Raw genomic sequence first — 25,581 nt, 5'->3', positions numbered from 1 at the left:
AGAGTACATCATGAGAAACGCTGGGCTGGAAGAAGCACAAGCTGGAATCAAGACTGCTGGGAGAAATATCAATAACCTCAGATATGCAGATGACACCACCCTTATGGCAGAAAGTGAAGAGGAACTAAAAAGCCTCTTGATGAAAGTAAAAGAGGAGAGTGAAAAAGTTGGCTTAAAGCTCAACATTCAGAAAACGAAGATCATGTCATCTGGTCCCGTCACTTTATGGCAAATAGATGAGGAAACAGTGGAAACAATGGCTGACTTTATTTTTCTGGGCTCCAAAATCACTGCAGATGGTGCCTGCAGCCATGAAATTAAAAGCCGATTACTCCTTGGGAGGAAAGTTATGACCAACCTAGAAAGCATATTGAAAAGCAGAGACATTACTTTGCCAACAAAGGTCTGTCTAGTCAAGGCTATGGTTTTTCCAGTGGTCATGTATGGATGTGAGAGTTGGACTATAAAGAAAGCTGAGCGCAAAAGAATTGATGCTTTTGAACTGTGGTGTTGGAGAAGACTCTTGAGAGTCCCTTGGACTGCAAGGAGATCCAACCAGTCCATCCTAAAGGAGATCAGTCCTGGGTGTTCATTGGAAGGACTGATGTTGAAGCTGAAACTTCAATACTTTGGCCACCTGATGCGAAGAGCTGACTCATTGGAAAAGACCCTGATGTGGGGAAAGATTGAGGGCAGGAGAAGAAGGGGACGACAGAGGTTTTGATGGGTGGATGGCCTCACCAACTCAGTGGACATGAGTTTGGGTCAACTCTGAGTGTTGGTGATGGACAGGGAGGCCTGGCATGCTGCGGTTCATGGGGTCGCATAGAGTCAGACGTGACTGAGTCACTGAACTGAACTGAACTTAGATCACAAAATGCCTTAGGCTAGAAATAGCTTCCCTTTTGTCAAACAAGCCTGGTTCTCTTTCTCCAGGTACCCACCCCTACCCTAGCTCTTTGCACTTACTGCTCTGCTTCCATTACTCTTGAGTGGTCTCATGACTCAGTACTTCCTTAGTAAATCCCTCACACATAAATCTTCATCCTAGAGAGTAGTTTCTGGAGAATCTGACTTTACATGAGTGTCTACTAAGTGGGGAATATGAAATGTGTAAAATGCAGTAACAATTTTCAAGACATTTTCAACAAAGTTGAACTTAATTTGAAGCTGTGTATGTATTTGTCATTGGAAGATAAACCTCCAATGGGCTTAGAAATAGCATGATTACATAGACATTCTTGGAATCTTGAGGACAATCCTTCTGTTTTTATAAAAATTGCCTGCCTTTTGCATAGCAGTTGGTTTGACTATTTGGCCTTACTTCATTCAGTTAAACAAAAACAAGAATTATCAAATGTTTAGATTTACTGGAGCCTTTGGCTCAAGTGTCTTGATGAGTCATTCCTGACAAGCTCACAAGCAGACCTGTAGCTGTATTAAGGCCATAACCTTTGTGGTGGTAAGGTGGGTTTCCCTAGTTTTATTTTCAGTCTAACAACACAAGCAGTGCTGGCCACATCAATTAAAACAAGTGAAGAGTCAGCCTTCAAAATGACCACAGTCCAGATGGCAGCATGGAAGCTATCAGAGTCATTTAATCTTCCAGAAGATTTATCACTGTTGTAACCCAAGTCTCTCATGTGGGTTTCTGACTATCTGACTGTGGACACACAAGTGTCCACTTGGGTACAGCATTCATGGGTACAGCACAGCACATGAACACAGATTTGTGCCTGAACAGGTCCCTTGAGCCAGAATGGCTGCCGGGAGAAGCATGCAGCCTCCGCCGACAGGCTTTATGAAGACGGTCGTGTTGGTGACAGGGGTGTTCAGAGTTCTCGGTGTCACTTCACACCCACTGCTTGCTCTCACTCTTACCTTTTCTCCTGTTCTCATTCTTAGCTTCTGCCAAACAAATATATCAGCTATATATTCTCCTTTCTCCTGGTTCTGCCCAGATACTTTCCCTTGCTTTATTCAAAAAGCCTCAGTTTCCCCCCTCAAAAGTTGTTCCTCAAGAATTATCATTTCCCCACTCTGCCAACATCCCACCCAAGAAATCAAAGCTGCTGTGTCCCACATCGTTGCACTGAAAACCTGGAAAGGAGGGTCTGAATGGGTCGCCTGGCTCTCTGGCCAGAGGGCAGGGCCCCCATGTCTTCACACTCAAATCTTGTTTTAGTGAAGTTGCTCAGTCATGTCCGACTCTTTGCGGCCCCATGGACTGTAGCCTACCAAGCTCCTCTGTCCATGGGATTTTCCAGGCAATACTACTGGAGTAGATTGCCATTTCCTTCTCCAGGGGATCTTCCCGACCCAGGGATCGAACCCGGGTCTCCCGCATTGTAGACAGACGCTTTACCGTCTGAGCCACCAGGGAAGTCCCAAATCTTGTTTTAGACACCCTGAAATCAGGTTTAAGAGCTCATTCTCTATGGTCATGAAAGTTTACAAAGTGCTACAGAGAGTTAAATTTAGATGATACAAACATTTATTTTTCATACAATGTATTTTTAGCTGAAGGGGGTTTTCAGAGGAAAGCCATATATTTTACAGGGTATCATGCTTGTCATAAGCAATTGAATACTACACAGAGCTCTCAAAGAAAGGTTCAAGTGTAATCTGGATATGGTTTGGCTATCTGAAAAAACATAAATTTGACCAAACCTTCTTGTATATGAAATATAACCTAAAACATATTACTTCTGAAAAAAAAAGTGAAGCTATTCAAATGCTTTGATTTAAAATTGCTTCCAGCAGCCATTGACTTAGAAATGTCATTTGCCATGTAATGACTTTGCAGCCTACAGAGCATGGACTTATTGATTTAAAAGGAGACTTTAATGATCTTACATAAGCCAAAAAGGCTTGATTTAAAATTTATGTGAAAGATATATCAATTGTTGGCCCAAGAACATCTTGTTTCAGACAGACACCTGTCATTTAAATTACTGGATGTAAGAGAATATATGACATTTAAGAGACTACATACCAGACCAAGGTTATAGCAATCAAGTATCAACTTGTCTCTACAGTCAAGATAATGCAAAACCATGGCACATATTGTTTGTTTCTATGACACATTTGCTCTCAGACCCATTCACACCATAAGTCAGTCCAAGTCAAAATTATTAGTCTCATCGCCTATTGCTGCATAACTAACTCTCCCAAGTTTAGTGACATAGAACAGCAACTATCAGACTGTGGGTCAAGAATTTGGAAAGGGCACAGTAGAACTGGCTTGTCTCTACTCTGTGGTGTGTGTGGCCTCACCTGAAAAGGTTGGATAGCTGAGCCTGAAGGATTCACTCCCAACATGGCTTCTTCACTCACATGTCTGGCTCCTGAGCTGGGCTGCTCCAAGCTGGGCTCAGTGGGGATTTTAACCAGAGCACCTATATGTGGTCTCTCTGTGTGCCTTGGGCTTCTCATAGTGTGGCTGATAGAATACAAGAGGGAACATTCCAAGAACAAGGGTTCCAAGAGAACCAGATGGAAGCTGTCTGGCCTTTTCTGACCTTCTTGGAAACTACACAGCATCACTTCTGCCACACTCATGGTTTAAAGCACTCATGAGCCCACACAGATTCAACGGGAGGGGACAATGAGAGGAGGGTCCAAGGATATGTTGTCATTTTTTAAAATCGCCACTGTTATGGTTTTGGCAAGATGGAAAAAATATAAGCTTGGCTTTGAGTCCTGATTCCTTCATTTCTAAATGGGTGACCTTAGGCTCTTTTTTCTTTCTTTACTTTTCAAACTTAGATCATGATCAATCTTAAGGTTGCCACAACACACAAATCCACATTAGAGTGCATAGGTGTTCATGAACGATTGGCTGGTTTTAAGCCTCCTTTTTTCTTAACTACATTTACCTCCTTTCTCAGGCAGGAGCATCCTCAATCTCCCTCCCATAATTCCATCAAAATCTGTTCTTGAAGCCATTATCCAGAAAGTAGAAGCTCCTGGTCGCCCTTCAGTGGCTGAGGAAGGACATGGTGACATGCTCACAGAAGTTGCACCTTGCAGAGCTCACCCACTCTACTACTCAACCATGCCTAAGCGCCCACCCGTGTCCCGGGTTTGGTTAGAATTTCAAATCTCCCCTCTTGTGACTCCTGTAGGAGCCACTGAAAGACTTTCAGCTCTCAGGAATTTCCTTTTCCTTTTTCTTCCCTCTAACTTTAAACATTTTATTTCATATTGGGGTACAGCCAATTAACAATATTGAGGTAGCTTCAGGTGAACAGCGAAGGGACTCAGCCATCATATACATGTATCCATTCTCCCCCAAATAAAATGAAATGGAATTCCAGATCAGAGACCCACAGGACAGAATCTTTCTGAAGTATGCTCTATTCTTTCTACTTCCTATCCCTGCCTGGTGTCGAATTAGTTGAGGGAGAGGTGAACTGAGAAGGTTATTGTTTGTCGGTTGCAAAGTCGTGTCTGACTCTTTTTGACCCCATGAACTGCAGCACGCCAGGCTTCCCTGTCCTTCACTGTCTCCCAGAGTTTGCCCAAACTCATGTCCATTGAGTCTGTGATGCCATCCAACCATCTCATCCTCTGTCTCCCTCTTCTTTTGCCCTCAATCTTTCCCAGCATCAGGGTCTTTGCCAATGAGTTGGCTCTTTCTCGGCTCTTTGCCTCAGATGGCCATAGTATTGGAGTTTCAACTTCAGCATTGGTCCTTCCAATGAATATTCAGGGTTGATTTCCTTTAGGATTGACTGGTCTGATGTCCTTGCTTTTAAAGTACACTTTCAGCCTGGCTTCTCCTTCTGCCCAGGTTCTTTACCCAAGCTTGTTACCCACATCTGCTCCAGCATCCAGAGCAGGTTCACTCATTCTCAGAGCTGAAGAACACAGAGTATTTCAAACGTGAGGGGTGGTGAGGCCAATATTGTATCCAACTATGATGAAAGAAGACCACACTGAGTTATTTCTTCATTGTCATTGTTACAATTCTTTAGCAACCTCGCTGGCCTCCCTATTGTCATTCCTGGTTTTCCCAGGCTCATCTGCACAGGAGTCAGAGCTCTTTTTAGCACCATGTCAGGCCACATACTTACTTACTTAGAACCCATAATGCATTCCTATTGCACGTGGAGTAAAATCTAAGCTCCTTGAAACATCTTACAAGGCCAAGCATGATCAGTCATAAATATTTCTCAGATCTCATTTCCTACCTTAGAGCCAATCAGGCCTGCTCTTGTCCAGATCCTGAGCTTAGAAGGGCCTTGCACTTGGTTCAGTGCTCTACTGATGCTGTTTTGAAGGTTTTAATAAGTTTTGAACCAAAGGTCTTGCATTTTCATTTTGCACTGGGCCCTGATATCATGTGGCAGGCTCTGACTCCAGCCATACAAGCCTCCTCCTGTCTTCAAACTGGCCTGACACACAGCCACTCCTGCCTCAGGAATTGGCCAGTGGCTGCTCCTTCCTTCTTCTGAGAAAGCTCACTTGTGAGAGGTTTACTTGGCTGCTCCTTCTCTCGAGTCTCCCCAGCAGAGAAGCCTTCTCTGATCATCACGTCTTCACTGTCACCTCTCCCCAGACTCCAAAGCATTCCTTCAGAGTCTGCACCTCTGCCCAGTGTTATGCTGTAGATTTACTTGAGTGCAATTGGTTCTTGTCCCTGTAGAAGTTCTTCCCAGGGATGGGACATTACCTGGGTTGGTAATTTATCTCTGGGACCTAACACACTTCCTGGCACACAGCTATATCTCAGTTCATTTCTGTTGAGTTAACACGTTCCTCAGTAATACAATGAAAGTTGCCTACCTCACCAGCACATCTTAATCCTATGAACTTGGTTGTAAGAAGAGTTTAGACAAAACATTTAGGGATGCGCTGCTTTGCTTTAATTGTGGTCCCCTGGCTTTTCTCAGACTGCCACATATTCCCATTCATCTTCATCTGCCTTTCTCCCTCTTTCTTTTCCCTTTCTCTGATTTTCAGTGACTCTAGTTCTATGCTTGAAACATTCAAGGTATGCAAAGTTGAAATTAATTTTCTGACTTCAGAGAGAGAAATAAGATAAGTCTGAAATCAAGATAATCCCCCAATTCACCCTGAACTGGACAATCTCAGCTGGGGGAAATGCAACTGCCTTGGGACCTGACTGCTGGTCCATGGCCTGGCCACAACTCACACAGCAGCATGGACCTCAGAGCCCATAGGTGCCTTTGATATCAGCTAGCCCAACTCATTAACATTTTGTGCTCTTTCTGGGTGGAATGAATGTCTCAGGTTAGCGGCTAAAAAATGAAGAGAGGAGGGCAAGGGAGGAGCTGTAAGAGGTATACTTAATTTTTTCTGGCTCCTGAGGAGGAATTAATTTCTTGAGACTATAAGACTAGTTACATGTTTTCTGACTTTCTCTTTGATATTAAATGTCTTTTAATTGAAGGAATGATTGTTGACATGAAAATTTCCAACGTAGTCTGGTATTACTGTCATTCTCCTTGTTCATTTTCAATGAAGTTTTCTACCATTGCTCACTTCCCAGTTTTTAGTCAACACCTATGCTTTCTCTAGATGTGAGCTACCAGTGGTCCTGTGTACCGAGAAGGCAGCAGATGGCAGGTGCCAGGTTATCAGGCTGTACACTGAAGCCTCCAGCAAGGTAAGATGTTCAAAGGTAAGAATGTTCAAAGCCTAGGTATTTTAGAATAGGGGTACTTTGGCAGAGTTCTGGCAACATCTCATCTTTTGTTTTCTTGTCCATTTTGGACCTCAGGGGAACAGAAATGTATTAATTATAATCTTAGGTTCTTGATGTACTCTCATCATTGGTCTACACATGATCCTCTGTGGTTTTCATGTGGATTCTTTGGTTTTAATAATTTTATCCAATTCCCATGAACTCACCACCTGACTCAGAAACTAGAACACTGACAACACCCTAGGCGTCCAGGTGGTCCTGCCCTTCCTGGCCCCTTGCCTTCCCAAACCCCAAACCTTCAGTAGCTACTCATTGCCCTAAGTCTTGTGTTGTATCCTCCCTTTGTTGTTAAACACATTTCTTTTTTGAAATGTATGACATTCCTATATGTGTTGTCAAAAGCACAACTTGTTTGGGTTTTTCTTAGTGGTGCACAAAGGTATTAAATTGTAAGTAATGTTTGGAGACTTGACCTTACGCCAGACCAGATCCTTCTGCACTAGGTTGAGTGGACAGAGCTCTCAACCAGTAGTTGTTTATGGCCCTAAAATGACCTGTCGAGGTGGCGAGGACTGCGGGGGCCCTCATCCCTCCGTGGAGGGGGGCTGACAGCACCAGAACACTTGAGCCTCTTCCTGGGTTTGCCTTTCGTCCAATAGCCCACCTGTGGTCAGGGCAGGGATTCCAGCCACCCACTTTGTGAGGCTGCTGGATCCCCCACCTGTGCAAACACAGAGCTTCCTGTCACCACGCGGCCGGAGCTGTGCAAGGCTGCGGATGCGGAGTTTTGAGTTTTTAATTTCCTAATGAGAACCACTGTAGACCTGGAAAACAGCTGTTATCCCAGGGGCCACGGCACAAAGTAATTCAATTGTGCCTTTATGATTTCTGTCTTGTCCTTCGCAATTTCCCACAAACCTGAAACATGTTTCGCTACTCACTTTCCATGTCAGGGCGATCACAGGACTGGGCCTTTGGGGAGACGCTGCAGCATGGAATGGTTTTTTCCTCCGCAAATTTCAATTGGAAAGAAGAGGATATTGAGTGACTCACAAAATCATGGTACAACATAAAGATACTGAGGTTGCAAGGATAACCTAGTCCTAAGTAGGGTCCCCTGCATGTCCTCTTATCACTGCTATGATGAGCCATTATTAAAAACAGGAGGCTGATGTGTCATAGTAGAAAGAACATGGACATCAGAAAAAATATTAATTCAAATCCCACCTGAGTCATTTGCTTGTTGTGTGACCTTGAACCTCTTAGTCAGTTTCCTGATCTCAGTTACTTCCCTACTCCACAGGGTGTCGTGAAGCTTACCTGAGATAAGGCGTGGAGCTCACAAAGCCTGTGACATAGATTGCAAGGTGCTTAATAACTGGTAGCCTTAGGCCAGGCTCTCATTTCCTCACCCTGAGTCTGCCGCAGCCCCTAGCTCCCAAGCCTCATTTCTTCTCCATTCTGATCAGTCATACTTCATGGTCAGATGAATTATCCCAAAGCAGTGCATGTATATATCACATTTTCTCCCCTCCCCTAACCAAACCCACACCCCTAAATAACAACAGGAACTTCTGTGGTTTCCTAATGCCTTCAAGATGTTCAAATGCCTTCAGTTGGCATTTCACCTCAAACACACAGTTTAGAATGAATATACATACCCCATTCGCAGTTGTCTTTTATTATTCCATACCTGAATCCTGTGTTCTAAGCCATTTGTTGCTCTCTGAACATGCCAGATACATGGCAGGCCCATCTCTAGCTCTGTACTCCATATTCATACTCTCCCCGTTACACAGATGGCTTGCATCCTCCTTCTTATTGGTATACACTCTGTCCTTTCTTGGAGGTATGAATAAAGTCCCCACCTCTCTACGTCCCCTCCTTATCTTTTTGTTGGCTATTTAATGCGTTTCACATTGCTTTGTCATTAGTCATCTGTGTACGTGGCAGCCAGCCCTTGGCTTTGATCCTACAGAAGATGTTCAAAATGTGTAGTGATGATTGCAAATCTAGAAGCTCTCATTTCAAAGATATATCCAGTTAGAAAGGCCTTCTTAAATTCACCTGAAATTCAACTCAAAATAATTTCCTCCCAAACTTTTCCAAAATTTTTATTAATAGCCAGATGAAAATTTTCAGGCATTGAGTCTGTGTACTGCTTTTTTGTGTATTCGTATTTTTATTGTTAGTGTGTGTTTGTGTAGGCGTGCGCATACATTTGAGTGGTTTAGCTTCACTTCAGACACTAGTGGGAAATAGTCACTTCATTCCCTTCTCTATGGCTGCTCTCAGTTGATAAGCTTTTATCAGATCACACTGGTTATTAAAACATCCAAAATCATACTGGAGTTTGGGAAAGATAACTGAAATAAGAATGAACCTGACAATTGTTGACCGTGTCTGCCCTTTAACTTTTCTCCCAGCCTTCCTGCATGGTTTAATCTTGTAATAAAATATACCAAAGTGAGCTGTCTTCCTAGAATTCCCTGAGAGTTGTAGGGGGTGGGTAGGTATGGCATGGGGGTATCTGGCCCCGTTGGCAGTTAAACAGACATTGAGGAAGGGGAAGTTGTTTAAGCTCTAAACTTGGCTGTTCAGATTCCAGGCATTCTCAGTAAGAGTTATACCTAAACTTGAACTTGGACAAAGACCAAAAGATTATGTATTAATACTATACCCCAAATATTTGAGAATTCTGTCAAATTTAAGGTTGGCCAATATCCATGTGCAGAATGGTTTAAAATGATTAAAGAGTGGTATCTTGAGTTGAAGGGTTTTGTTTTTTTTTTTTGGTAGGAAGCTGTTAATTGGCATTCATTTTTTTCTGCCTAATGCAGGAAGAGTTTCAGATCTGAACTCCAAGAAAGAAGACATTGATCCAGCTGAGAGACTTGCAATCTCTTCGTTGTGCAGAAAATTGGTAAATGTTCTCAGGACAAAGCTTCCAACAAGAATACTTACATGGGGGGCCTTCTCCTAAGGAAACTTGCTGTGTCACATAGCTAGCAGCCCTTGCAGGGGATTAAGACTTGCTTAGCAATCCAAAGTTACAAAACCGGCCCCAAAGTACAATTAAAGATGGCAGGTCAAACACACACATCAGACTTAGCAAACAATAAGTCCAGATGGAGCCAGTCAGAAAGCTCCAGGAATATTTCTTCAAATAAATGAAACTGATTGCATCCCAATTACTTTTGAATGTATTTAGAGGAGATCATGCAACAGTGTTTAGGTTTGAATTAATGAAAAGTCAATAGGAAGCTAAGAAAATTTTAAAAAATTAAATATCATCTCCAGGGAAAAACAAAATGTTACCAAAGAAAGGATAAAGCATGCATAGTGCATTGCAGAGGTCAGTTTTATATACCATTTGCGTTTGGACTGCAAGGAGATCAAACCAGTCAATCCTAAAGGAAATCAGACCTGAATATTCATTGGAAGGACTGATGCCAAAGCTGAAACTCCAACACTTTGGCAACCTAATGCGAAGAACTGACTCACTTGAAAAGACCCTAATGTTGGGAAAGACTGAAGGCAGGAGGAGGAGGGGACAACAGAGGATGAGATAGTTTGATGGCATCATTGACTCGATGGACACGAGTTTGAGCAAGCTCTGGGAGTTGGTGATGGACAGGGAAGCCTGGAGTGCTGCAGTCCATGGGGTCACAAAGAGTCGGACATGACTGAGTGACCGAAATGAACTGAGCTGAAATATCTTATCTATCCAAAATGACAACATAACCATTATATCCTTGGAAGATGGAAGAGTGGATATCAAGTGTGCACTTGGTATTGTGAGGGTGGGGGGAAGGAGAAAAAGAGTAGAATATTCATCTTCCAGACTGGAAACTCAATTAATAATGCCCAGGGATGAAATATCAGATAGAAGTATGTTAAACATGTTGTAGTTGCTTCTGGAAAAAAGAAAAGCGGATGGGCAAGATTGTCCTTTAAAAAAATACCTATTTGGATGAACATGCAGGATAGGTTGCTTTAACAAGAAGACCTCAAAATACAGAGGCTTAATTAAATAAGATAGGTATTTGTGCCTTTTTTGATATGATCCAGAGAGAAACAATGTGGGTTGGAAGGTTGGCTTTATAACCCTCAAAGTCTAGCTTTCATCTCTGGGAGAAAGGCAGCCATTCGAGTTTTTGTCATCCCAGCCAGTGGGAAGGGGGAATATTTCAAGGGAATTCATGTACATACCCTGGCAGGAACAGGCCCAGAAATAGCACACAGCTATTGACCAGATGGTGGGCACATAGCCTGACCAAGCTGCAGGGAAGGCTGTTGTCATGTGCTCAGCAAAAACTTAGAAGTCCTATCATTAAAGAAGGTGAGAACTGATGTCAGTGCTCTACCAGTTCAGTTCAGTTCAGTTCAGTCACTCAGTTGTGTTCGACTCTTTGCGACCCCATGAATTGCAGCACGCCAGGCCTCCCTGTCCATCACCAACTCCCAGAGTTCGCCCAAACTCATGTCCATCGAGTTGGTGATGCCATCCAACCATCTCATCCTCTGTCGTCCCCTTCTCCTCCTGCCCCCAATCCCTCCCAGCATCAGGGTCTTTTCCAATGAGTCAACTCTTTGCATGAGGTGGCCAAAGTACTGGAGTTTCAGCTTCAGCATCAGCCCTTCCAATGAACACCCAGGACTGATCTCCTTTAGAATGGACTGTTTGGATCTCCTTGCAGTCCAAAGGACTCTCAAGAGTCTTCTCCAACACCACAGTTCAAAAGCATCAATTCTTCAGCACTCAGCTTTCTTCACAGTCCAACTCTCACATCCATATTTGACCCCAGGAAAAACCATAGCCTTGACTAGATGGACCTTTGTTGGCAAAGTAATGTCCCTGCTTTTGAATATGCTATCTAGGTTGGTCATAACTTTTCTTCCAAGGAGTAAGCGTCTTTTAGTTTCATGGCCGCAGTCACCATCTGCAGTGATTTTGGAGCCCCCAAAAATAAAGTCTGACACTGTTTCCACTATTTCCCCATCTATTTCCCATGAAGTGATGGGACCAGATGACATGATCTTCGTTTTCTGAATGTTGAGCTTTAAGCCAACTTTTTCACTCTCCTCTTTCACTTTCATCAAGAGGCTTTTGAGTTCCTCTTCACTTTCTGCCATAAGGGTGGTGTCATCTGCATATCTGAGGTTATTGATATTTCTCCCGGCAATCTTGATTCCAGCTTGTGCTTCTTCCAGCCCAGCGTTTCTCATGATGTACTCTGCATAGAAGTTAAATACGCAGGGTGACAATATACAGCCTTGACATACTCCTTTTCCTATTTGGAACCTGTCTGTTGTTCCATGCCCAGTTCTAACTGTTGCTTCCGACCTGCATACAGGTTTCTCAAGAGGCAGGTCAGGTGCTCTGGTATTCCCATCTCTTTCAGAATTTTCCACAGTTGATTGTGATCCACACAGTCAAAGGCTTTGGCATAGTCAATAAAGCAGAAATAGATGTTTTTCTGGAACTCTCTTCCTTTTTCCATGATCCAGCTCTACCAGCACCTCTGTCAAAAAAGCTTTGTAGAACTTTTGATTCTTTCAGCCAGGCACACGCGTAACTTTTTACAAATATAAATTAAAGATAGTGCTTAAAGATCATCTTTTGAACAATTGAATTAGTCATTGAAAGCTAGAAACTGAGGTCCTGAGTCAGAATGGAGCCCCCTCTCCCCACCCAGAATAGACCATGCAGATGGTGTGGAGCCCAAGGATTTTAGGCCTGTTTAATATTATACTTTAGGTCCTTCCACTTCAGGATGCTTACAGCTCCTTTCATATGCTACACATGCCGCAAAGATGCATGGGCACCTTGCAAACCTATGATTTAAGAGTAAATTGTTTCAAAAGAGCAAGACTCTGAAATGAAGATTAGTGTGTAGGAGGTTTATTGGGGAGTGGTCTTGGGATTACTGTGGGCAAAGAGGGGGAAGCAGGATTGGGTAGGCAGACAAGTTGGGAGTTCTGGATCTGGGACTCATCATCAAAAGCATCTGAGGCAAGGGGGCCAGCCCTTCACGACCTATTATTGATCAGTCTTCAGATACAAATTGCCCCAGGAACTTGTAACCTTGGGAAGTAATCTTGGATGAAGGAGCTGTCTTCAGCCTAGGCGATTCCCAGGGAAGTGGGGTGGGAGTGGAGGTGTTGCTGAAAGGCCTGCTTCCAGCAGAACTCCCAGCAACTCAGGGAACAAGTCTTTTATTGCCAAAGGGGGATCTGAACAATGTATCAACACATCTGCTACATATGGATCCAAGTAGCTTGTCTCTGGATCCCTGTGAAATCAATCATTTGGATTTGGATTCCAGCAGTGGTGTTTTTGTATTTCTTTATAGTAGAAATTCAACAGTATCAGTCTCATTAGGATGACAGAGTGGTTGGGAAGTGCTAGAGGATGTGCATGAAGGCTGCACATAAATAGATAGCAAGCATGCTATTTGACTTAGGTTATATTTTTCCTGGAGGTTGCTTTAGGACAGCTGTTAGGGATTAAAGGGAGGGAGTACCTAGAATACAGGCAAACCAGATGATATCTATGTTTATTCTTAACTTTCATCTATGCCTTAGGGTGATTTGTCAACAGTTGTTGATTAACATATAAAGAACTCTTATCAAGAATTTAGGCTTCATAAGAGCCCAAGGCAAGGGCTTCAAATCATATCTCCATCTGCCTCAGAGAGTTTATTATTTATCATGGGGAGTGTTAGAAGTAAATTTTCACTGGAGAAATGAGTAGTGTTAAGGCATGTTGCCCTCCAAGAGTCTACTTCCCAGTCCTGTGTAAGTTCTGGCAGCTCTATAGTGGGGTTAATGGCGACCTCCTACAAGAGGACTTATGCCATACCCACACCCAGAGCCCCTGTCCCTGTGGCAGACCACTGCCAACCCGTACCTCCACAGGAAACATTATCAGTATAAGACACTATCAATGGGAGAAAAATCAATAACCTCAGATATACAGATGCTAACAGATGACACCACCTTTAAAGGCAGAAAGTGAAGAGGAACTAAAGAGCCTCTTGATGAAAGTGAAACAGGAGAGTGAAAAAGTTGGCTTAAAGCTCAACATTCAGAAAACTAAGATCATGGCATCTGGTCCCATCACTTAATGGCAGATAGATGGGGAAACATTGGAAACAGTGTCAGACTTTATTTTGGGGGGCTCCAAAATCACTGCAGATGGTGACTGCAGCCATGAAATTAAAAGACGCTTACTCTTTGGAAGAAAAGTTATGACCAATCTAGACAGCATGTTAAAAAGCAGAGACATTACTTTGCCAACAAAGGTCTGTCTAGTTAAGGCTATGGTTTTTCCAGTAGTCATGTATGGATGTGAGAGTTGGACTATAAAGAAAGCTGAGAGCCATAGAATTGATGCTTTTGAACTGTGGTGTTGGAGAAGACTCTTCAGAGTCCCTTGGACTGCAAGGAGATCCAACCAGTCCATCCTAAAGGAAATCAGTCCTGAATGTTCATTGGAAGGACTGATGTTGAAGCTGAAACTCCAATACTTTGGCCACCGGATGTGAAGAGCTGACTCATTTGAAAAGACTCTGATGCTGGGAAAGATTGAAGGTGGGAGAAGGGGACGACAGAGGATGAGATGGTTGGATGTCATCACCAACTCAAAGGACATGAGTTTGAGTAAACTCTGGGAGTTGGTAATGGACAGGGAGGCCTGGCGTGGTGCAGTGCATGGGGTCGAAAAAAGTCGGACATGACTGGGTGACTGAACTGAACTGATGTGGCAGAATTTGATCTTAGATGTGCTTTTGAAACTATTTTCCTCAAATTGGGACTTGAACCCACATGCCTGGGATTTGAACCCAGCCAAAACCCACAGTCTTCCGACTGAGATCACAGACCTGGTTTCAGGTGTAATGAAGCTCAGGTTTTTGATGTCTCATTACAGAAAGAATTCAGTGAGAGACAAAGTGGTAGGTAAGAAGTGGATTTATTCAGAGAGAAATACACTCCACAGAGTGCGGGCCATCACAGAGGATGAGTGCAGCCTAGAAAGGTGGCATGGTTAGCTTTTGTGTGAGTCTTGCCTGACTCTTTGTGACCCTATGGGCTGTATGTAGCCCACCAGGCTCTTCTGCCCTTAGAATCCTCCAGGCAAGAATACTGGAGTGGGTTGCATTTCCTTCTCCAGGGCATCTTCCCCACCCAGGGATTGAACCCAGGTCTCCTGCATTGCAGGCAGATTCTTTATCATCTGAGTTACCAGGGTAGCCATTTTATGGACTGGGTAATTTCATAGGTTAATGAGTGGGAGGATTATTCCAACAATTTTGGGGAGAGGGTGGAGATTTCCAAGAATTGGGCCATCACCCACTTTTTGATCTTTTAACAGTTGGCCTTAAAACTATCATGGTGCCTCTGGGTATGTCATTTTGCTTTCGGATTGAGGATCGAGGTCTAGTTAAGTTGACTTGTCTGCCATCTTTGACCCATTTCATTCTAATCCATTTATGTTGTGTCCTTGGGCTTGTCATTCTTTCAAAAATTGTGCCCTGGCCTTTTCTCACCTGTTGTTGTTGTTGTTGTTCAGTCATTCAGTCATGTCTGACTCTTTGTGACCCCCATTGACTGCACCACACCAGGCCTCCCTATCCCTCACCATCTCCTGGAGCTTGTTCCAACTCATGTTCATTGAGTCAGTGATGCCATTCAACCATCTCATCCTCTGTTGTCCCCTTCTCCTCCTGCCTTCAATCTCTTCCAGCATCAGGGTCTTTTCTAATGAGTCGATGCTTTGCACCAAGTGGCCAAAGTATTGGACTTCAGCCTCAGCATCAGTCCCTCCAATGAATATTCAGGGTTGATTTCCTTTAGGATAGACTTGTTTGATCTCCTTGCAGTCCAAGTGACTCTCAAGAGTCTTCTTCAACACCACAGTTCAAAAGCATCCTGGTGGTGAGTTGGATAAGGGAGAGGACATAGACCTATAACTACTAGAAGCTACCAGTATTTTTCAAAGGAACCTCATAACTGTGAACAGCCAAATTAGCCTAAAGGCTAAGAAAGTGAATGATGCCTCTTCGTATTGCTGGTTAAATGTTCCAACAATTAACTGTTAAATAATCATACCTGAGATAAATGTGATTAACAACACATTAGTGCAATGATTGAGCATAAAAATAAGTTATCCTGCCTTAGAAATTCAGTGTATGGTATATGATGTAAACCTGAATTGACTATTCCAGATATTCATTTGGCATTCACATTGTCTCTTCTGTTAGATTTGGCCTTGGGCAGACTCATATATGGCTCAGGCTCTACAGTAAAGTCTTTCATGTGCCTGATAGCATGGCTGTGGAAAGGCCTCCTGGGTGTGAAAAGCCAGAGGATTATAATGGGAGAATACCACAGAAAAGTAAATCTAAAGTCTTGCTTTGGTTGATGTGGTCTGGAGGAGGGATGCTTGGCAGTGCAGTTAGAAAAAATCACATCATCTAAATACTGAATACGAGAGTATTAAAAGGAGACAAGAACCACCATCGATGTGAAAAGAATCTGCAACTCCTGAAACTCCTTCATACAAACCCTGCTACTCAGACAAGGCTCTCCTCATCTTAAACCCCCAAGGACCTGCCCACAGATTTATATCTTGGCTCATGAATCTTTGATTGCCTTTCTCTATTCACAATCCCTCCTTACCCTTCAACAATCCTTTCCTCATATATGAAGATGCCTCCCCAGCTCTGTTGGCCAACATTGACCCCTTGGTTCAAATTCCCTTAACTTTGTCACTAATATATTTCCTGCTTTGTCTTCTTGAGATCCTAAAGTGAAAAGTGAAAGTGTTAGTCTCCATTTGTGTCTGACTCTTTGTGACTCCGTGGACTATAGCCCACCAGGTTCCTCTGTCCATGGAACTTTCCAGGCAGGAATATGGTTACTCACTGGAGTGAATAGTCATTCCCATCACAGGGAATATTCCTAACCCAGGGATCAAACCTAGGTCTTCTGCATTGCAGGCAGATTCTTTACCATCCAAGCCCCAGGGAAGCCCCTTTTGAGAGTCTAAGTCCAAGGAAATTTTACTATGAAGAAGTTTGTGGCCTTTGCCTCGTCTGTCTAAGGCATCTCTGTAATGCCTAATGCAGAGCTGAGAACTCAAAAGTTCCTCAATTAATATGCTTGTTAAGTCCATGGGTTATATCAATAACCTCAGATCTGCAGATGATACCACCCTAATGGCAAAAAGCAAAGAAAAACCAAAGAGCCTCTTGATGAAAGTGAAAGAGGAGAGTGAAAAAGTTGGCTTAAAACTCAACATTCAAAAAACAAAGATCAGGGCATCCAGTTCCATCACTTCATGGCAAAAGATGGGGAAACAATGGAAATAGTAATAGACTTTATTTTCTTGGGCTCCAAAATCACTGCAGATGGTGACTGCAGCCATGAAATTAAAAGATGCTTGCTCCTTGAAAGAAAAGCTATGACCAACCTAGACAGCATATTAAGAAGCAGAGACATTCCTTTGCCAACAAAGGTCCGTCTATGATTTTTCTAGTAGTGATGAATGGATGTGAGTGTTGGACTATGAAGAAAGCTAAGCACCTAAGAATTGATACTTTTGAACTGTGGTGTTGGAGAAGACTCTTGAGAGTCTCTTGGACTGCAAGGAGATCAAATCAGTCAATCCTAAAGGAAATCAACCCTGAATATTCATTGGAAGGACTGATGCTGAAGCTGAAACTCTAATACTTTGGCCACCTGATGTGAAGAACTGACTCATTGGAAAAGACCCTGATGCTGGGAGGGATTGGGGGCAGGAGGAGAAGGGGACAGACAACAGAAGGTAAGATGGTTGGATGGTATCACCAACTTGATGGACATGAGTTTGAGCAAGCTCCAGGAGGTGGTGATGGACAGGGAAGCCTGGCATGGTGCAGTTCATGGGGTCGCAAAGAGTCGGAGACAACTGAGTGACTGAACTGAACTAAACTGAAGTCCAAGCAAGTGTAAACTCAAAACACTTGAGGATCAGCAAGTGTTATCTCCAGGCTAAGGTAAACTGGAGAAGGCATTTAAATTCAAATGATTTTTTTAAAGAAACTGTGCTAGAAAATAATACTGTGGTTGATTTGCATGCATCAGGTCTGCAATTCCTGGTCTCTAAGTGATTAGCAAGCAATTTCTGCTTACTTACATTGGGAATGCAAATTGGTAACTGGAATAGCAGAGAAGTGTTACTTGCTCCATTCTAGACTTCTCCTCTAAATTCAGGTCTGCTCCTGGACAAAGAGACTATCCCCAGACTGTGCAAATGCATCCACCATAAAGGGCCCGTTATGCTCAGAGAAATAGTATCTTCAGGTTTCATCTTGACCCTGAGCCCAGCTCCTTTCCCTCTAGAATCCATGCCAGGCTCTGCTAGGATGTGGTCTGCCATACAGCTGTGGGGGCATGTGTTGGAGGGTAGGTGGGTAGAAGAGTGGAGATCAGTGGACCGCTTCTCTCCATATTATGCTGTTTGGAGGCAGAAACCTACTTGTGCTCCTTTCCTGAGGATTTGGGATGGGGTTGGGGTATTGGCTTTTGGGAGAGTAGAGGAATCTAGGTCAAAAACTAGCTGAAGCAAGAAGGTAGAAAAAGCTTCTTCTGAAAGAAGGCTAAAAGATAGAGACACACCTTCAAAGACATGAGGAAATGAGAGTCTGAAGGCAATGGCACCCCACTCCAGTACTCTTGCCTGGAAAATCCCATGGACGGAGGAGCCTGGTGGGCTGCAGTCTATGGGGTCACGAAGAGTTGGACACGACTGAGCAACTTCACTTTCACTTTTATGCATTGGAAAAGGAAATGGTAACCCACTCCAGTGTTCTCACCTGGAGAATCCCAGGGAAGGGGGAGCCTGGTGGGCTGCCATCTATGGGGTTGCATAGAGTCGGACACGACTGAAGCTACTTAGCAGCAGCAGCAGCAGCATGGTGGTTTACACAGTAAAGAATCTGTCTGCAATGCAGGAGACCCAGGTCCAATACCTGGGTCAGGAAGATTCCTTGTGAAGGGAATGGCTACCCACTCCAGTGTATTAAAAAGCAGAGACATCACTTTGCTGACAAAGGTCAATATAGCCAAAGCTATGGTTTTTCCAGTAGTGATGTATAGATGCGAGAGTTGGACAATAAAGACAGCTGAGTACTGAGGAATTGATGCTTTTTAACTGCGGTGTTGGAGAAGACTCTTGAGAGTCCCTTGGACTGCAAGGAGATCAAACCAGTCAAACTTAAAGGAAATCAATCCTGAATATTCATTGGAAGGGTTGATGCTGAAGCTGAAGCTCCAATACTTTGGCTATTTGATGCAAAGAGCCGATTCATTCGAAAAGATCTTGATGCTGGGAAATACTGAAGGCAGGAGAAGAGGATGACAGAGAGATGGTTGGATGGCAACACCAACTCAATGAACATGAGTTTGAGCAAGCTCTGGGAGATGGTGAAGGACAGGGAAGCCTGGCATGCTGCAGTCAGTGGGGCTGCAAAGAGTCAGACACTACTGAGCAACTGAACAACCACAACCCCAACAACCCACTCCAGTATTCTTGCCTGGAGAATTGCATGAATAGTGGAGCCTGGCGGGCTACAGTCCATGGGACTGCAAAGAGTCAGACATGTCCAAGCAACTAACACTATACTTGGTGATAACAAACAATGGAGATAATTGAAAGATGAGGGCAAATTATCTGTCAACTTGTTCTATTGAAGATGTTCATCTAAAAACAAGATCATTTGCAGGAGAAGAAATGATGTCTGATTGTTGTTAGTAACAGTCGTTCGGGGGCCAGGAGATGGGAAGCAAAATGAGTTCAGAAAGAGATTTTTCTCTGAAAACCATTACTCACTGCCCTGCTGCCAAGGTACTTGAGAGATGGAGTTTAGCTGCTGCAAAACTGTTCACATACAAGGATATACAGGGACAAAATGTCATGGGAGGTAAGCAAGCCTGGTGTCTTCAAAGTCAAAGATAATAAACATACTTACTTTCAAGACCTTTAAAGAGACACAAATGGTCCAAGCAAACTCCCACTTTGGATGCAGATTCACAACATCTTGTGGCAGATGGAAATAGGACTGGGGCAGGGGTTGGGTCAAAATGAAGTAATGTTAAGTTTATCACAACCAAGATAGGCAACACAGGGTTAAGGCCTAGAACAGTACTTCAAATGTGACTGAACTAGATTTAAAATTGAGTGTCATTGAGGAGAGGATCAAGGTCAGAAGCAAGGTTACAGTTCAGTTCAGTTCAGTTCAGTCGCTCAGTCGTGTCCGACTCTTTGCAAACCCATGAATCGCAGCACACCAGGCCTCCCTGTCCATCACCAACTGCTGGAATTCATTAAAAGTCACGTCCATCGAGTCGGTGATGCCATCCAGCCATCTCATCCTCTGTCATCCCCTTCTCCTCCTGCCCCCAATCCCTCCCAGCATCAGGGTCTTTTCCAATGAGTCAACTTTTCGCATAAGGTGGCCAAAGCATTGGAGTTTCAGCTTCAGCATCAGTCCTTCCAATGAACACCCAGGACTGATCTCCTTTAGGATGGACTGGTTGGATCTCCTTGCAGTCCAAGGGACTCTCAAGAGTCTTCTCCAACACCACAGTTCAAAAGCATCAATTCTTCGGTGCTCAGCTTTCTTCACAGTCCAACTCTCACATCCATACATGACCACTGGAAAAACCATAGCCTTGACTAGATGGACCTTTGTTGGCAAAGTAATGTCTCTGCTTTTCAATATGCTATCTAGGTTGGTCATAACTTTCCTTCCAAGGAATAAGCGTCTTTTAATTTCATGGCTGCAGTCACCATCTGCAGCGATTTTGGAGCCCCCCAAAATAAAGTCTGACACTGTTTCCACTGTTTCCCCATCTATTTCCCATGAAGTGGTGGGACCAGAGGCCATGATCTTCGTTTTCTGAATGTTGAGCTTTAAGCCAACTTTTTCACTCTCCTCTTTCACTTTCATCAACAGGCTTTTTAGTTCCTCTTCACTTTCTGCCATAAGGGTGGTGGTGTCATCTGCATCTCTGAGGTTATTGATATTTCTCCCGGCAATCTTGATTCCAGCTTGTGCTTCTTCCAGCCCAGCGTTTCTCATGATGTACACTGCACAGAAATTAAATAAGCAGGGTGACAATATACAGTCTTGACGTACTCCTTTTCCTATTGGGAACCAGTCTGTTGTTCCATGTGCAGTTCTAACCGTTGCTTCCCGACCTGCATATAGGTTTCTCAAGAGGCAGGTCAGGTGGTCTGGTATTCCCATCTCTTTCAGAATTTTCCACAGTTTATTATGATTCACACAGTCCTAAGGCTTTGGCATAGGTCAATAAAGCAGAAATAGATGTTTTTCTGGAGCTCTCTTGCTTTTTCCATGATCCAGCAGATGTTGGCAATTTGACCTCTGGTTCCTCTGCCTTTTCTAAAACCAGCTTGAACATCTGGAAGTTTATGGTTCATGTATTGCTGAAGCCTGGCTTGGAGAATTTTGAGCATTACTTTACTAGCGTGTGAGATGAGTGCAATTGTGCGGTAGTTTGAGCATTTTTTGGCATTGCCTTTCTTTGGGATTGGAATGAAAACTGACCTTTTCCAGTCCTGTGGCCACTGCTGAGTTTTCTAAATTTGCTGGCATATTGAGTGCAGCACTTTCACGGCATCATCTTTCAGGATTGGAAATAGCTCAACTGCAATGCCATCACCTCCACTAGCTTTGTTCATAGTGATGCTTCCTAAGGCTCACTTGACTTCACATTCCAGGATGTCTGGCTCTAGGTGAGTGATCATACCATCATTATTATCTTGGTCGTGAAGATCTTTTTTATACAGTTCTTCTGTGTATTCTTGCCACCTCTTAATCTCTTCTGCTTCTGTTAGGTTCATACCATTTCTGTCCTTTATCGAGCCCATCTTTGCATGAAATGTTCCCTTGGTATCTCTAATTTTCTTGAAGAGATCTCTAGTCTTTCCCATTCTGTTGTTTTCCTCTATTTCTTTGCACTGATGGCTGAGGAAGGCTTTCTTATCTCTTCTTGCTATTCTTTAGAACTCTGCATTCAGATGCTTTTATCTTTCCTTTTTTCCTTTGCTTTTCACTTCTCTGAGGCTTTTCACAGCTATTTGTAAGGCCTCTCCAGACAGCCATTTTGCTTTTTTGCATTTCTTTTCCATGGGGATGGTCTTGATCCCTGTTTCCTGTACAATGGCACGAACCTCAGACCACAGTTCATCAGGCACTCTATCTATCAGATCTAGTCCCTTAAATCTATTTCTCACTTCCACTGTATAATCATGAGGGATTTGATTTAGGTCATACCTGAATGGTCTAGTGGTTTTCCCTACTTTCTTCAATTTAAGTCTGAATTTGGCAATAATGAGCTCATGATCTGAGCCACAGTCAGCTCCCAGTCTTGTTTTTGCTGACTGTATAGAGCTTCTCCATCTTTGGCTGCAAAGAATATAATCAATCTGATTTCGGTGTTGACCATCTGGTGATATCCATGTGTAGAGCCTTCTCTTGTGTTGTTGGAAGAGGGTGTTTGTTATGACCAGTGCATTCTCTTGGCAAAATTCTATTAGCCTTTGCCCTGCTTCATTTTGTAATCCAAGGCCAAATTTGCCTGTTACTCCAGGTGTTTCTTGACTTCCTACTTTTGCATTCCAGTCCCCTATAATGAAAAGGACATCTTTTTTGGGTGTTACTTCTAAAAGGTCTTGTAGGTCTTCATAGAACCGTTCAACTTCAGCTTCTTCAGCGTTACTGGTTGGGGCATAGACTTGGATTACTATGATATTGAATGGTTTGCCTTGGAAATGAACAGAGATCATCCTGTTGTTTTTGAGATTGCATCCAAGTACTGCATTTCAGACTCTTTTGTTGACCATGATGGCTACTTCATTTCTTCTAAGGGATTCCTGCCCACAGTAGTAGATATAATGGTCATCTGAGTTAAATTCACCCATTCCAGTCCATTTTAGTTCACTGATTCCTAGAATCTTGACGTTCACTCTTGCCATCTCCTATTTGACCACTTCTAATTTGGTTTGATTCATGGACCTAACATACAGGTTCCTATGCAATATTGCTCTTTACAGCATCGGACCTTGCTCCTATCACCAGTCACATCCACAACTGGGTATTGTTTTTTCTTTGGCTCCATCCTTTCATTCTTTCTGGAGTTATTTCTCCACTGATCTCCAGTAGTATATTGGGCACCTACTGACCTGGGGAGTTCCTCTTTCAGTATCCTATCATTTTACCTTTTCATACTGTTCATGGGGTTCTCAAGGCAAGAATACTGAAGTGGTTTGGGAGACCACTAAGAACCAGAATGAGAAAAACTTTTTTCTGAAAAATACATGAAGTTTAATGAGTTGCCACTCTGATGCAATGAAGAAAACATTCAGTGATGTGACTAGCAGTGGACTTAGGGTCTATCCTGAGACTCCCAACTATGACCTGAGCAGGTATTTCATCAGGAATTATTTGGTGTTTCATCTCTTTGTGACCCCATGGACTGTACAGTCCATGGAATTCTCCAGGCCAGAACCCTGGAGTGGGTAGCCTTTCCCTTCTCCAGGGGATCTTCCCAACATGGATTGAATCCAGGTCTCCCACATTGCAAGCAGATTCTTTACCAGTTGAGCCACAAGGGAAGCCCATTTCATATTTAATGAAATGCATTTGTAGCAAGTCAACTCCTACAAAACATTGTTAAAATATTCTCCCTGGAAATAACAGAGACTTTTGTCCTAAATTTGACTACTCATATTAAGCAATCTGAAAAAATATGGTGAGACTTGGCACCCTCTGAGGCATTGCTTAGTGAGAAGAGAATGCTTTTAAATCTCCTAGGACTCTGTAGAACTCTGAGCAAAGGTACAGACCTCTAGGCTTCCTGGAAGCTCTGTGTCTAGCCAAAGCACATCTCGCTTTCCCCTTTTCATTTACCATCAGAAATTAAAATTCTTCATAAGTCACAGATGCAAATATGATTCACACCTTTCTTACCGAACAATCACAGCAACTGGACTTTAAAATTCAACTTAGAGGAAGAGATAAGTCTATTTTTAATCAGAGAAAAACATGAAATAGAATGAAAATCACTGCCCAGGTCCTGTTGAATGTGGACTAAAACCACTCTTGAGGTGATCATTAATTTTATGGGAGTGATATATACCAGAATCAACTTCCGTGTCACTTTTTAATCAATCAATTAATCAGCGAGTCTGAGGGGAGTGTGAATGCTTTGTGTTCTCTCTGCTGCTCTGTACGGATACTGGGGAACAGTGTTACTGTGTCTTAAGTGAATGATCAGGGCTGGATTCAAGAAATTTTAAACACAGAATTGAAACTATCAGGTAGAGGGAAAGAAATGCACAATGACTTAACTGCTTCATGAAACGAAAACATGCAGTGTCTGTTTCAGTGTCCTCATTTGATGGTATTTCTTAAGGACTGTGCCAAACTATGGTATGTTTGAGAAAAATCTTTAAATTTAACTTTTTTTTTTCTGACCAACATGTGTGCAACTAAAGAAAAGCACTCAGAAATGCATTTTGTCTGCAGTTGATTCATTTCATGTATTTTTCTTGAAATCATTATGCATTGATATTTTTGCAAAAAAAAATGTATTTTTTGAAAACCCTGATTTAAGATTATTACACTTTAAAACAACTTTCTCTTCTCAAGCCTATTTCACATACCAGAGCAAAAGTTTTCTTGCACAAGCATCATTTCTGTTAGATTGGAAAGGCTTGAATTTATAAGTTGTATTAAAGAAACAATTAAACTTTGAAATTTAACCGTCTTACTTGTTGTTGTTAGGTTTTTAAAATAATGTTTGCTGATTTTCTTTAATGTATAAACTATAAAGAAGATATTACTAATGTTCTATAAACCTACCCATAGATAACCTCTGATAACATGTTTTTAAAAAATTAATTCAGGTACATAATTCAAGTATTACAGAAAGTTGTAACATGAAAAGTAATATTCTCCTTCTTTGTTTGATCATTCTTACCCTGTTATTGGTAGTTTCCTACAGTTCTTTCAGAAAACATTTTGCTCATATATCAAAGCATGCATTGCACAAAACATGCACACACACACATGCACATATATAAATTTTTTTCACAGAAAGGATCACACAATTAATACCCATAGTACTTCACCTGCCTTGTTTTCACGTGAGATGTCTTGAAGAACGTCCTCTGTTAACGCAAATAGGTCAGTTTCATTTCTTTTAACAACTGCAAAGAATCCGGTTCTGTCAGAGGCTATATATATGCAATATATTCTACAATATTTTTCAGTAGCCCTTTATTGGGCTTCCCAGTTAGCGCTAGTGGTAAAGAATCCACCTGCCAATGCAGGAGACATAAGAGATGCAGGTTTGATCCCTGGGTCGGGAAGGTCCCCTGGAGGAAGGCATGGCAACCCACTCCAGGATACTTGCCCGGAGAATCCCATAGACAGAGGAGCCTGGCAGGCTACAGTCCATGAGATTGCAAAGAGTCAGACACGACTTAAGCAACTTAGCATGTATGTAGCCCTTTATTACTTGGATTTAAGTAGTTTCCAGGGTGTTTTTTAATTAAAGAAAAAGCTGACTGAAGATCTTTTCATAGCTAGACTTTTAAAATATACATATATATATGTCGGAGAAGGCAATGGCACCCCACTCCAGTACTCTTGCCTGGAAAATCCCATGGACGGAAGAGCCTGGTAGGCTGCAGTCCATGCTAAGGGTCGGACACGACTGAGCGACTTCACTTTGACTTTTCACTTTCATGCATTGGAGAAGGAAATGACAACCCACTCCAGTGTTCTTGCCTGGAGAATCCCAGGCACAGGGGAGCCTGGTGGGTTGCCGTC

General features: G+C 42.8%; 1 long non-coding RNA gene across 1 annotated transcript in view; it reads left to right on the top strand.

The window, feature by feature from the left end:
- LOC123332917 overlaps window positions 1-9,995 on the top strand; it is an 87,856-nt gene extending 77,861 nt beyond the window's left edge. Inside the window, exons 2-3 of the long non-coding RNA XR_006550085.2 lie at window positions 6,547-6,634; window positions 9,514-9,995. This is a non-coding gene — a long non-coding RNA (uncharacterized LOC123332917). The remainder of the gene's footprint in view (window positions 1-6,546; window positions 6,635-9,513) is intronic.
- Window positions 9,996-25,581: the final 15,586 nt, after the last annotated feature.

The sequence above is a fragment of the Bubalus bubalis genome, chromosome 3, assembly GCF_019923935.1.
Source record: "Bubalus bubalis isolate 160015118507 breed Murrah chromosome 3, NDDB_SH_1, whole genome shotgun sequence".
Taxonomy (NCBI): Eukaryota; Metazoa; Chordata; class Mammalia; order Artiodactyla; family Bovidae; genus Bubalus; species Bubalus bubalis.
The sequence above is the reverse complement of the archived record's forward strand: the minus strand, read 5'-3'. Positions and strand labels throughout refer to the sequence as shown.